The following is a 13209-nucleotide window of genomic DNA, read 5'->3' as shown; positions in this document are numbered from 1 at the left end:
AGGAATTAAGCATAGTAGGAGGGAATGGAGTAGACAGATGTTGAGAAGAACTGTATGCACAACCAATGGACATGGACTAAAAGGGGGGGAAACTAGAGGAAGGGGGGGCCACCGGGTGGAGGGGAGCAGAGGGAAAAGAAATTGGGACAACTGTAACAGCATAATCAATAAAACATATTTAAAAAAATAAAAATAAAAATAGTGAATTTTAGTATACATAAATTACACCTCAATGAAAGTTCTAGCAGATATGCAACCATATTAAAAAGTGCCTTGGAAAACTTACGTTATGAAAATGTTTTGTTTGTTTTTAGAGTCTGCTTATGTGTCTTCCCCGTCCCCGGGAAAAGAATGGTGGATAAGCATCTTTAGCATTTATAAAGTTCTTTGAAGCTCTAGAAAACATGTAAATGCTGAACTTGTCTGCATTTAGCAAACATTCCTATGATGTTTAAAAGAATGTTGCAATGTTGGAATTAGTAGAGCCCAAGAGACTTTATAGTGTTCTTGTTTTATAAAGAACCTGAAGCCTAGGTGAGGTTAGCTATAGCCGCACAGCTAGTTAGTGACAGAGGTAGGTCTAAAATTTAAGTAATAGTTTACTAATTTTATGCTTGTTTTATTAAAACACACTTTTTATTCTGAGTTTTTCTTTCTAGAGACTATTTTTAATTCCTTTTAGAAACTTTTGATTGCGTCATCCTAAAACTGGAAACCACTCCCTTCCTAGTGGTAGGAAAGTCCTGTGTCTGGCTGATAATAGGAAGGCTAAATTTGAGTGATCCTACATCACTTAAAGTTTGCTTAAACATTGTCAATAAGTTTAGTTATGAAGATACTTTGCTTTAACTTGGGAAACTGTATGCTTAGTGTTGGAGTTGTCAGGGGCTACCAGTTAGAAATAAGTTTTTGTAACTTCATTGCATTTAAAAATAATCTTTAATATGATTATTGGTTTGTTGGGAAGGTAGAAAAGGTTTAAAAGTGTTAGGTTCTTTTTGGCTTCCTTAAGTAAGGAGGATTTATCTTATAAATACAGAGGGGTATGAGGGAGCACCTGGAACAGTCTTAATAGCTGTACATTCAGGAATGCCATTCAAAATATAACGGCATTGTTATTTTGTAATATTAAGAATATACAGTATTCTTGAAACTCTGTTAACTTCCACTGTCCCTTTGTGTTCACCTTCCTCCTTGTATAATAGTTTTATGCTTTCCCCTGGTCCCAGTTCCAGAGCCATGCCTAGAGTTACTGCCCCTCAGAGATATTGGTGATATTGTAGATAGTCCCTGGCAGAGTACGCAACTTTTCTTATTTATAAGGAAGTCCTACCCCGGCCTTAGCTCTGGCCCAGCTCTGACAGGTCCTCTGTCTTAGGTGGAGCAATTTTAGTCCCTATTCACTTGTGAAGCCAAACTTCCGACTGCCACTGCCAGCTTCTGGACCAGGACGCCAGTAAGCCCCAGGCTTCGGTATCACCATTTTGCATTTATGTTCCCTATCACTGAGAGATATTTTATATATATATATATATATATTTTGATCCAGCTGTGTATTGTTTACTTATATATTTGTTACATTTAAATATTAATTGTTATTTGGGTGAATGTACTGCACTATCTTGATTAGAAGCCTTTTTAATCTTTCAAAGCCATGGTTTCTCATATTGAAAATTGGAATTATAGCCCCTACCTGTTAGTGTTTCTTTGTGCTGATGAAATGATATTATGTACACACTTGTATTTATATTCTTAGAACAATGCCTAGTATGTAGTGATATACATACACATATACACATAGACATACATATATAGCAGCTATTATATTTTCAAGGGAGTCTTGTACTTGTTAGTTTGTATGTTTAGACATATATTCCAAAATGCTTGTCAATCACTACTCAAAATTTCTGTAAATGTGTCTGAGGATTGGCAAGTTTTGAGACTTTTGGGTGAGACATTTACATGTAGTTTTAATCTCTGCCCCTAGCAACCTTGAAATGAAGATTTTTTTTAGGATAAAGTGCAAACTTTTATTCCAGTATAACAATGTGCTGAAATGTTTTGTTGTTTGTATTTGTGGTAGTGTTTTAAAAATATTCAGATAATTGATATTCCTTTAAGCTCTAATGTTAGTAGTTTCCATTAGCTACTAATCAGAAGAGTTAGTGAACTATGTCTAGAGATGGGGGAGTTATAATGGAGTGAGTTTTAAAAAAGATTTTATTTATATATTTTTAAGAGGGGAAGGGAGGGAGAAAGAGAAATATTGATGTGTGGTTGCCTTTCTCACTCCTCCAACTGGAGACCTGGCCCGCAACCCAGGCACATGGCTTGACTGGGAATCAAACTGGCAACCCTTTGGTTCACAGCCCAGCACTCAGTCCACTGAGCCACACCAACCAGGGCATAATGGAGTTAATTTTAAGTGGGGAAAAGGAACGTAATAGTGTGCACAAGGGAGGAAAAAAAGTGTTGTTAGAGATAGAGATTTTTACTTAGAAAACCATAGTTATGACTGAGGTAAAGATCCCCTTTGGGAAATGGGGAAGAAAAGGGATAAAATATTAAAAGACAGGCTTTCGATTTGTGTGTTTAGATTATAACTAATATGCTTGCATATTATAATTTCTAAAACCTTCACTCTAGTGAGTTAAACTTTAGCCATGAATTCAGAAGTATAAATCAAAATTTTTTCTTTTAAAATAGAAATGTCAGTTAAATTATCCTTTCTTTTTGGGTTTTGGGTTTGAATTAGTTGTCTTGTAGCTTATTGTCTACTATTTTTTAGGGAAGCATGAATATATTATTCTGTCATTTAGAGATGTTGTCTAAGGAGATTACGCTTGCTGATAAATTATCTTAAATTCCTTATTTCTTCAGCTGAAATAATAAGACATACAATTTCTTTTTTCCTCTTATATTAAGCCCTGAGTATGCCTTTGCTTTTATTTTTGTCTTATATTGTATACCATTGTGTATATATAGGTGTTTGGAACCATGAAAGTGTATTATTGAGTAAGAGGCATGGTACAGCATCATTTAGAGTTTTCAAGTTAATCTACCAGTCATGCACAAGGACTAATTCAATATGCCAGCCCATTATTTAGCCATTTGAAAATGAAATTCAGATAAGTGTTTCTGGGAGGACTGATCTAGTGACTGTGTTAGAGGCACTTTGGTTAATCAAGATTTTATGAAGGTCTTAATGGCTATGCATGTCTCCCCAAACTGAAAGATTTTCTTTTTTTTAATGTTTGTGTACTTCCAATGTTCATGTTTTGTAATCCTAACTCCCAACATGATGATATTAAGAAGTAGGGCCTTTGGGAGGTAATAGTTCGTGGGGTTAGTGCTCTTTGAAAAGAACCGCAGAGAACTTTCTTGCCCCCTTCTGTCTCGTGAGGACACAGACAGAAGACAACCATTAATGAGTTAGGAAGACAGCACCAAATCCTCAGGCACCCTAGTCATGAAATTCCCAGCCTCTAGAACTGCAAGAAATATAGGTTTACTGTTTAAACTACCCAGACTGGTAGTTTTGTTATAACAGTCTGTGTTGACTAAGCCAAGAAGTAAAAACATTGTGCTTGCTTTCAAGAGCTAGAAACTGTAGCATTTAATAGCATGGATTTGGAGATTTAAAAATAGGAGTTCAGGTTCTGACTCTACACTTGTTACTTGACCTTGAGCAAGTTTCTTACTACCTCTAAGCCTATGTTATTTCTGTAAGTAAGGTATGTTAACTGGTGGGTGGTTCTCGGCACCAAGTCAATGCCAACAGGAGTCCCCAATTTGGGATGCAGTAAAGAAGGAAACTTTATTCATGCAAAACAGCCCAATTGTGCTACAGTGGGCTATGAAAACAGCACAGCTAGGAGGCAGGCCTGGCACCAGGTGGCCCTGGGGCCAGGCCCCTCTCCCAGGTATGGTCTGCTCTGGTGAGACATCTTTTGTGTTTCTGGGCAGCCAGGAATAGTGATTTTCAGTCTTACATGGGAAGGGAAAGTGCACTCCCAAACTGAAAGGTGTTTAAAAAGACTGTTAACTCTTCACTTGTCAGAATCTATTTTGGGATTATGGATTGTTTGATTAAGTAGAAGATTCACTAGAATTCTGACTTAGAATCTTTCCAGTATGAGGAAGTAATTAGAGACTATATGTCACTCTACCTGTTAAATTTTTACTTTTATATTTTAAAATATTTCTTCTTTTTCTCTCTTTCAACATGATACAAAAGTGTTAACATTTAAAAATTTCTCATATTGAGAAATAACTGATATATGTAGTGCAACTGTCTGTCATATATCAAAATAGATCAAAGGGCTTTATAATGATCTTTTGCCATTAACACTACATTGTATTAACTGAGAGTTTCCTTTTATCTGTTTGCCATATTGGATTTCTTGTGAAGCAGTGAAGATTGATGGAAAGAACACAGGGTTTGAAATCAGAGGGTTAGACATTCTTTCTGTGTCATTTACAAATTCTGTGACTGACCATTTTGAGATTGTTCTCCTTATAAGTAATATGAAAAGAATAATGAGAAGATGGCGGCATAGCTAAACACGGCTCGCCTCTTCACACAACTACATCAAAATTACAACTAAAATATAGAACAATGATCACTCAGAACCGTCAGAACGTCAGAAATTGAGTTGAATGGAAGTCTGACAACTATGGAATTAAAGTAACCACATCCATCCAGACTAGTAGGAGGTGTGGAGATGAGGAATGGATGGTCCTACATCTGCGTGTGTTAGATAAAAATTCAGGAGGAATATCTCTGGAGCGAGGAGTTCCAGCCCACACTAGGCCCCCTAGCCCAGGGTTCCAGTGCCAGGAAGATAAGTTCACTTTACTCCTGGCTCCAAAAACCAGCGGGGATTGAGGGGGTGGAAGAAACTGCTGGAATGCCAAACAGTTCCCCTTAAAGAACCCACAGATTTACTCAGACTCATTCCCTCTGAGTTTTAGCACTGGAGTAGCAGCTTGAAAGGCACCACTGGCATACAGGGAGAAACTGAAGTGCCTTCCATCAAGGCAGGAGCTGGGGACAGCTTTCTGCCAGACAGGAAGGTGGGCAGAGGCCATTGTCCTTTTTCTGAGCCCCCTTCCCTCCAGAGCCACAGAGCTGGAAGGCAAGTGCCATATCTGAGACTCCATCAACCTGGCTAACACTGTTTGGCCCAACCTGGAGATCCCCTGAGACTGCATTCCACCCTACTTATGGGCCCACCCAAACTGTTAACTATGACTTTTCCATATGAATGTCTGGTCTTGGCTCATGCTTCAGAATTTCTAAATCCTATCGAATAAGCAACAGCCAGCCTTAGTAAGCCCTCAGCGCTCCTGTACCTCTTGCTAAGTGGCCCCAGGCGTGACACTGGCAGCAGCCAGCCTATATTCACAGCTTGGCTTTGCCTGGGAATCTCCACGCCTAGCACAAGTAGCAGTCATCTCAGATTGCTTTATAGTTCGTGCAGGATGGCTCCAGGCAGAACACAGATGGGGGCTGATCTTGACTTGCTCCACCCAGGAAACCCCAGAGCCTGCACATCCAGTGGGCAGATACAGACCATGTTGGAACACCACTACCCTGACCCTGCACAGCTGATCCTCATCAGAAGGTGGAGGTTGGCAGTCAGTGATCACAGCCAGTCCTTGCAGCTGACTGGCCTGGGTAAATCCCTCCCATTGACCTGCCAACAGCAACTAAGGCTCAACTACAAGAAGAGGGTGCACTCAGCCCACACAAAGGGCATGCCTCAAGTACCCAGCTTGGGTTATAGGGGAAGCTGTGCCACTGGAGCCTACAGGACACCCACTACATTGACCCATGCTATCAAGACAGGGAGTCATAGCAGCTCTACCTAAGACATGGAAACAAACACAGGGCGGCTACCAAAATGAAGAGACAAAGAAACATGGCCCAAATGAGAGAACAGATCAAAACTCCAGGAAAAGAACTAAACAAGATGGAGATAAGCAAGCTATCAGATGCAGAGTTCAAAACACTGGTTATAAGGATGCTCCAGGAACTTAATGAGGATCTCAGCATCATCAAAAAGATCCTGCCAGAAATGAAGTATACACTAATTAAAGTAAAGAACGATTTACAGGGGAACAACAGTAGAGAAGATGAAGCCAAAAATCAAGTCAATGATTTGGAACATAAGGAAGCAAAAAACAACCAATCAGAACAAGAAGAAAAAAAGAACCCAAAAAAGTCAGTGTAGTGTAAGCAGCCTATGGGACAAGTTCAAGCATTTTAACATTTGCATCATAGGGGTGCCAGAAGGAGAAGAGATAGAGCAAGAAATTGAAAATCTGTTTGAAAAAATAATGAAAGAAAACTTCCCTAATTTGACGAAGGAAATAGACATGCAAGTCCAGGAAGCACAGAGAGTTCTGAACAAGATAGATGCAAAGAGGCCCACTCCAAGACACATCATAATTAAAATGCCAAAGGGTAAAAATAGAGAATCTTAAAAGCAGCAAGAGAAAAGGAATTAGTTACCTACAGGGGAGTTCCCATAAGACTGTCAGCTTATTTTTCAGAAGAAACTTTGCAGGCTAGAAGGGATTGGCAAGAAATATTCAAAGTCATGAAAAGCAGGGACTGACAGCCAAGATTGCTTTACCCAGCAAAGCTATTATTTAGAATCAAAAGGCAGATAAAGAGCTTCCCAGGCAAGAAAAGAAAACTGAAGGAGTTCATTATCACCAAACCATTATTATATGAAATATTAAAGGGACTTATTTAAGAAAAAGAAGATCAAAATTATGAACGATAAAATGGGAATGAGTACATATCTACCAACAATTGAATCTAAAAAATAAACTAACCAAACAAGAAGAACAGAGACAGAATCATGGCTATGGAGAGTATTTTGATGTGTGCCAAATGGGAGGGAGATTTAGGGGAATGGGCGAAGAGGTGAGGGAATTAAGAAGTACAAATAGGTAGTTACAGAATAGCCATGGGATGTAAAGTACAGTATAGGAAACGGAGTAGGCAAAGAACTTATATGCATAACAATGGTGGGGACTGCGTGAGGGAGTAGGGGATGCTGGGTGGAGGGTGGCAAAGGAGGAAAAATCAGGACAACTGTAATAGCATAATCAACAAAATATAATAAAAAACAATAATGATATCTACCTCTTAAAATTGCTATAGAATTAGTAATTGAAGTTTCCAATTAACCAATTAAAATAAAATTTAAATGCTTTGTAAACTAAAGCATACTCTGAGTGTTAGTGTTTTTTAATTGGGACATTCATTGTATTTTAGCAAAACAACATTGTCCTCAAAGATTGTCATCATATGGGTTGGAAGACTGCCAACCTTTGGTTTGATGTATCAGTTTTATTTAGGGTGATTATCCTTTGGTTTTTATCTGCCTTTATGTTTTCCTTAATAATGAATTTCTTCATTGCATGAGGATTCCCCTTTTGCCAAACTTGGAAACTGGTTAGACTTTATCATTACAATTCAGCTTCCTGGCATCATGAAAAGAGCTGTCTGGAGGCTACACTGGGATTGTCTTTCTTGAAGTCACTTATTCTTAAGAGTCATTATCTCTGCTATTAGGTGTTTGGGTCTTTGAGGGTGCACTTTAGGTTACCACGATGATTTAGGTGGGGTAGCTGCAGCACTAGCATTCTATGAGCAGGAGCCAGGAATGCCGTACATACCACAAGGTATGAGAGTTCTGCATGATTTTTGAAGTTCTCAGACCATTTAGTTGAAAAACCTGTTTATACTTATCTGATCCAAATTCTATTTCACAGTTAAACACAGAGTATGCATGGTTTTAATAGACACTGAATTTTTAAGAAATGCAACTGCTGAGTAAACTGAGGGCAAATTGTACTTTGTTTTGTTCAGAAATTTAACATGAATTATTAACTATATTGGAAAATCATGTTACCAATGCATTGTCCCTCATGGTATCTTATTTTCCAGTACAACTTATTGTTTGAGTCTACATTTGTAGCTGTCATATTTGGCATTTTAATGTATCAGTGCAAGTGTCTGTTTCCTTATTCATATGAATTCTAGGATGATTATACTTGAGTATTTATATATTAAAATATATGGTTTTATTTAGAACAAGTTTATTTTCTTTTTACATTAGACATTATCTTAATTTTTAAAATTGGAGATAGGTAAATGACCTATTTTCATTTCATTTTAGGTTTATACTCTTAAAAATAATCAACTTTTGTTTTAGTTGGGTTTCAAGCTGGAACTTATATTTAACAGAAATCTATGTTATCTTTCTAGGGAGAGCTAGAAACTCCATGTTGACCTACATTATAGGTGTGTATCCTTCTCTTCTTCCCATTCTTTCCCTTCTTTCTCTTTCCTGTCTCCCTTCCTCTTGTTTTCCCTTTCTTCTATGAAGTATTTGATACATAGATAAGAATGTGGTACTATATATATAATTAATGAAGCATATGATAAAGTCAATACCTGTGAATATACAACCCGGCTTAAGAAATAGAACATTGTTGGTATATTTCTCCTTGATTTCCATTCACCTGTCTCTCTACCAGCGATAGATAAAACTATTCAGAATGTTGTTTTGGTTTTGTTTATTTAACATTCCCTTTCTTTTCTTTTAAGTTGACAATAAATTGATATGCATTTCAAAAATATGTTTAGTTTAGCTTATTTTTTAACTATAAAAATGGGACTATACACACACTTATTTGCTTTGGCTAATCAACATTATGTCTTAAAATTTTATTTAATCCATAGCAGTATGTAACTGTGGTTCATTTTCTCAGATACATGTACTAATTGTATGACTATACCACAATTTATCTTTTCTCCTAAAGATGGACCAATGCTTGCTATAGAAAACAAATACATATTGAGCCTAATTTGCTTTTTATTGATCTCTAAGTGTTAGGGATGTATTTTCTTCTTCCTTGTTAAATCAGATAGGTAGGATATGGTAGATGAGAGAAATGATACATTAACCCCATGAGATATTCTAGGATTTATTTGCTCTAAAAATTTCTTGCATTATATGTCATCGTTAGAGGTTATTGAAGTGGATGCTGCTTCAGTTTGCATTCTGCTCTTTGCCTTTGGAGCTGCTTTTGCTTTTTCTAGTCCCTGAATCATATTCTTTTAAGACCTTTGATGACTTTTAATATTTGTTCTTTTTTCAATCCTGTTATTATAACTCAGCCCTAATTTTTGTCTTTTCCATACTTTTATCCTTTTCTTTTTGTTTCTTCTATATCAATTTGAGTTAGATAAGGATTGAAAGCATTTATTTCTTCTGGTTTTGAAGAAATTAATCATACCATGTAATTTTTAACTTTTATGTACAGATTATTTCCAGCTTGTTGTACATTTTAGGCTACCTTAACTCCTGGGTGCACAGCTCTTCTGGATAGTTGAGTTTGCTAGCTACTTGGATGATAATGCATATGTAGAGGAAGTATTATTGTCATTTGACCTAAAATATAATATTAATAATGATATGATAAAAATGTTGTTGAACCTATGAACTCAGTAGTCAGTTTGCCTCGTGACTTTGATCAAGTCATTTAAGTTGGCATATTTTTCATTATTAAATTTGGATGACTTCACATCTTAGCTTCCCTTTATTTAGGTACAATTTTGCTTACATAGCAAATGGAAGAGGCAAAGATTTAGGGATTATCTTGTTTCTCCTTTGTTCCCTCTGCAAATATTTGCCTGACACTATTTTGGTCTTGAGGATACAATGAAGTGCCTGGCTTCATGAAGCTTAGTCTTTTATGAAAAGAAGGTTGTGAAGAAACTGTGTAATCTTATTTAAAGATTACTCAGTACATTTTGGTGGGTTTTAATACACTCAAAGGAAAAAGGATCTGATCCCTTAAATGCCAAACAGCAAAAGAAGAATTGTAGAACAGGAGGAGGGGACCCTGAATGAGTGAACTAGGTAGGACAGTGCCTCTCAAAATTTTTTCTGTGTATGAATCACCTGAGGATCTTGTTAAAATGCAAATTCTCATTCAGTGGACCTACAGTAAGGCCTGAAATTCTGTATTTATTACAAGCTCCCAGGTGATGGCTATGCTACCGGTTTGTTAACCACACTTTGGTAGCAAGGAATGAGTATATAATTAAGAAGAAAGAAGAATAGCCTGCTGTCATTTTGAGAAGAGTAGTTTGGAGTCATGGAGCAGCACAGGTTTGGAGTTGTGAGCAGCATATCCCACTTGGCCTTGGTGAAATGAAATTATAAAAGCTATTACTGTTCATTCATATATTAAGAGGGAGTATAAACACCTATTTTTGAATGGCATCCAGAATTGAACTTGGATAGTGGATAGGTTTGAAAACTTTGAAAAGACACTAGAAAGTGAAAAAGATGAGAGTCATCAGGTATGATGAAAGTAAATATCTAGTTAGATAAACAGAATTTAAAAGTTAAATGTTGACTAGGATTTAATTTGTAATTAAAATTTCCTCCTCTGTTTATATTTATTCTAACATAGTGATTCTAGTTTAAAAAATTACAAACAAGTGCTGTTTTTAAAGAATAAATAATATATCATTCATAGGCATATTTTCTGTGGAAAGTATGTCAAATTTTTTTGTTTTCAAGGTCTGAATAAAGCTTAAATGTGCATAAGTTATTCTTCTCTTATCTGTTCTTCCATTGGTAGCTATTTGGAACGTAAACAACCTGGGAATTCATTTATGTTCATAAGTATTAGCAGAAGACTCTTAATTTTGCAGATGGTGTAAAATGTCCAGTGGTATTGAGCATTTATCCATAGGGGAAAATTTTTGAACCAACAGCCTTTTATTTAGTTCTTTGAATTCACAATGCTAGTGTTTCTAATTGTGTTTTTAGAAATTTACATTTTTTTTCTTCTGGTACTATTTTAGTAATACTGTGTACTCATATTTCTTCTTTTATATAGTAACTAGCCTGCACCGATCCAAACACTGAAAAGTTACTACTAATACTCATTATTTATTATGGTTCCATGTTTTAGTATCATTGAATTGTTGGTTTCCTTGAAGAGAGTTACCATATAGTAAGGAAATTTTTTTAGTTTATTTTGCTGTAATGGAGGCAGAATATAATATGTGAAATGTAATCATGGACAAAGCCTAAATATTGCTTTAATTATATAGACTCATGATCAAATACATGTTAGGTGTTATCACCAGTAACATACCCAGTGCAATTTCTGGCATATTTGAGTAGCATTTGCTATACCTGTTGTTATTTCTCTATGGTTTTTTTGTATGTATTTAGTTGTCTTTTAACACACCTGTTAAAACTGAAAGTAAAACATCAAAAGCATTATAGTCTGTTTTAGAATCAGGGCAATGAAGAAATGAAGTGAAACACAGTGTTGGCTAATAATATATTTTGCAAAGCATTTACTGGACATGAAATTCAGCTTTTCTTATTCTGTGGGGTTTTTTTTTTTAACATTATTATCTGAAAGTAGATGTCCATACAAAATAAATTTCTAATGTCTTCCAGTTTTTAACTAATTTTCTTTGGGACATATCACCCTTTTTCATATATATTCTGAGTAGTGAATGAATAAGCAGAATGTTAGAAGTGGAAGGAATTTTAGAGCTCATGTCAATCATATAGGCACCAGAATTTCTAATAAGAATTTTAGATCGTTTGCATAGGGCTACAAGCTTTTGATTTAGACTCTTTAGAGTATTTAAAAAACAACTACTATTTATCACATCATCTCATTTTGACACCAAAAAAGTAGGAAAGGCTATCTCATAGTAAGCACAATTGTAACTTTATACCATGCTTTGTCATGGCTGGCACCTGTTCAAGGATTAGATTTCAGAAACCATTATCTAATGCAACCCACTCCTTTTAGAGATGATGTTTCTGAGCCCAGAGAAGTATCAAAGTCCTTACAGCAAGGCAGAATGATAACTGAGTTTAGAACAAGGTCTTCTGACTCCCAGCCCAAAGTTTTGATGATGTCCCCTCAATCTTCATCACATGATGAGACTTAGGCACAGAGAATTTGTTCTTTAACTGAGATCATATAGCTAGTAAGAAGTAGAGCTGGAACTTGAATCCACATTACCCAAATCCATTTTTAGTGAAGCCTGTTCATTCACATCCATGTAATCTTAATCCACTCTGTCAGCCCCTATTTAGTTGTAGAGATGTTATTATAAGTGAATGAAAGAAGATGTCTATACTTAGCACTTTCTTTCCTTGGAAATTTCAGATTTGGGCCTTAAGCAGCTTCTTCCAGGGAAGAGGGACAGTGCAGCTACTCTTGCAACCAGAGATTTTGATCTACAGCCATAGATTGGAATATTGGTGGACCGGCCAGCCATCCTTAGACACCTCTCTTAGGACAGGTAAGTGAAAGAGAGAGTAAGCATTAAAAATAGAATGGATGCTAACATTCTTCCTTTGTATTTCTTGTTAGATGCAAACAGTTAAATGCCTTTAATCATTTAACTCTTTATCCTGGTAAAAACAAGCCAGTTGAAATCTTAGGTGGGTGGGCAAAACAGTTTCTTGATTGTAAAATATGTGTCAAAATGCTAACAATGGTGAAATTAGGGTAATTACATTTTTTGTTTCTGTTTTGTACATTTTCCAAAGTGTTTTCATGAGTATGTGTTAGTTATCTATTGTTGCATAACAAACCACCCCAAACTTAGTGGTTTAAAACATGCCAATTATTTGTTTTGCTCATGTATCTGTAATTTGGGCAAGGCTCATTTGGTGGGGACAGTTTGACTCTGTCATCGTGTGGTGTTCAGCGGGGTAGCTGGAAGTGTAGGGGTGGTTTCAAGGGCTAGGAGCTGGAATCATCTGAAGCCTTGCTCTCTCAAGTGTCTGGTGGTTAATGCGAGTTATTGGCAAGGACGGCAGCCTGGGCTGTCTGCCAGACACCTACACATGACCTCGCCTTTTGGCTGCTTGGTTTCCTCACAGCATGGTGGCTGGGTTCCAAGAGAAGAGAGCAAGGCGAAGTTGCATGGCATATTTGACTTAGTTTTGAAATTCACATAGTATTACTCTGCTCTCTTCTATTGGTTGAGGTAGTTATAAAAGTCCACCCAGGTTCAGAGGAGGAGGTGGACTTAGACCTCACCACTTGAAGAGAAGGAGTATCAACATCACATTATAAGAAGAGCTGTGGGATGGCATCTGCCATTGTAGCTATCTTTGGGAAATGTAA

General features: G+C 36.6%; 1 protein-coding gene across 11 annotated transcripts in view; it reads left to right on the top strand.

Annotated features, from left to right (window-relative positions):
* The window catches only part of NUMB (NUMB endocytic adaptor protein), a 136452-nt gene that overhangs the window by 35277 nt on the left and 87966 nt on the right, over positions 1-13209 (top strand). For 10 of the 11 annotated variants that reach the window (XM_090271106.1, XM_090271108.1, XM_090271112.1 and 7 more), the window contains one exon: positions 12241-12376. The gene's annotated coding sequence lies outside the window, so the exon portion shown is untranslated. Of the gene's footprint in view, positions 1-8285; positions 8324-12240; positions 12377-13209 lie in introns of those variants that run through there. The other variant, XM_090271105.1, reaches the window with a different exon arrangement.

The sequence above is a fragment of the Furipterus horrens genome, unplaced genomic scaffold, assembly GCF_987537825.1.
Source record: "Furipterus horrens unplaced genomic scaffold, mFurHor1.1.pri manual_scaffold_3, whole genome shotgun sequence".
In the NCBI taxonomy this organism is placed as follows: domain Eukaryota; kingdom Metazoa; phylum Chordata; class Mammalia; order Chiroptera; family Furipteridae; genus Furipterus; species Furipterus horrens.
This window is presented reverse-complemented; position numbering and strand designations above follow the sequence as displayed.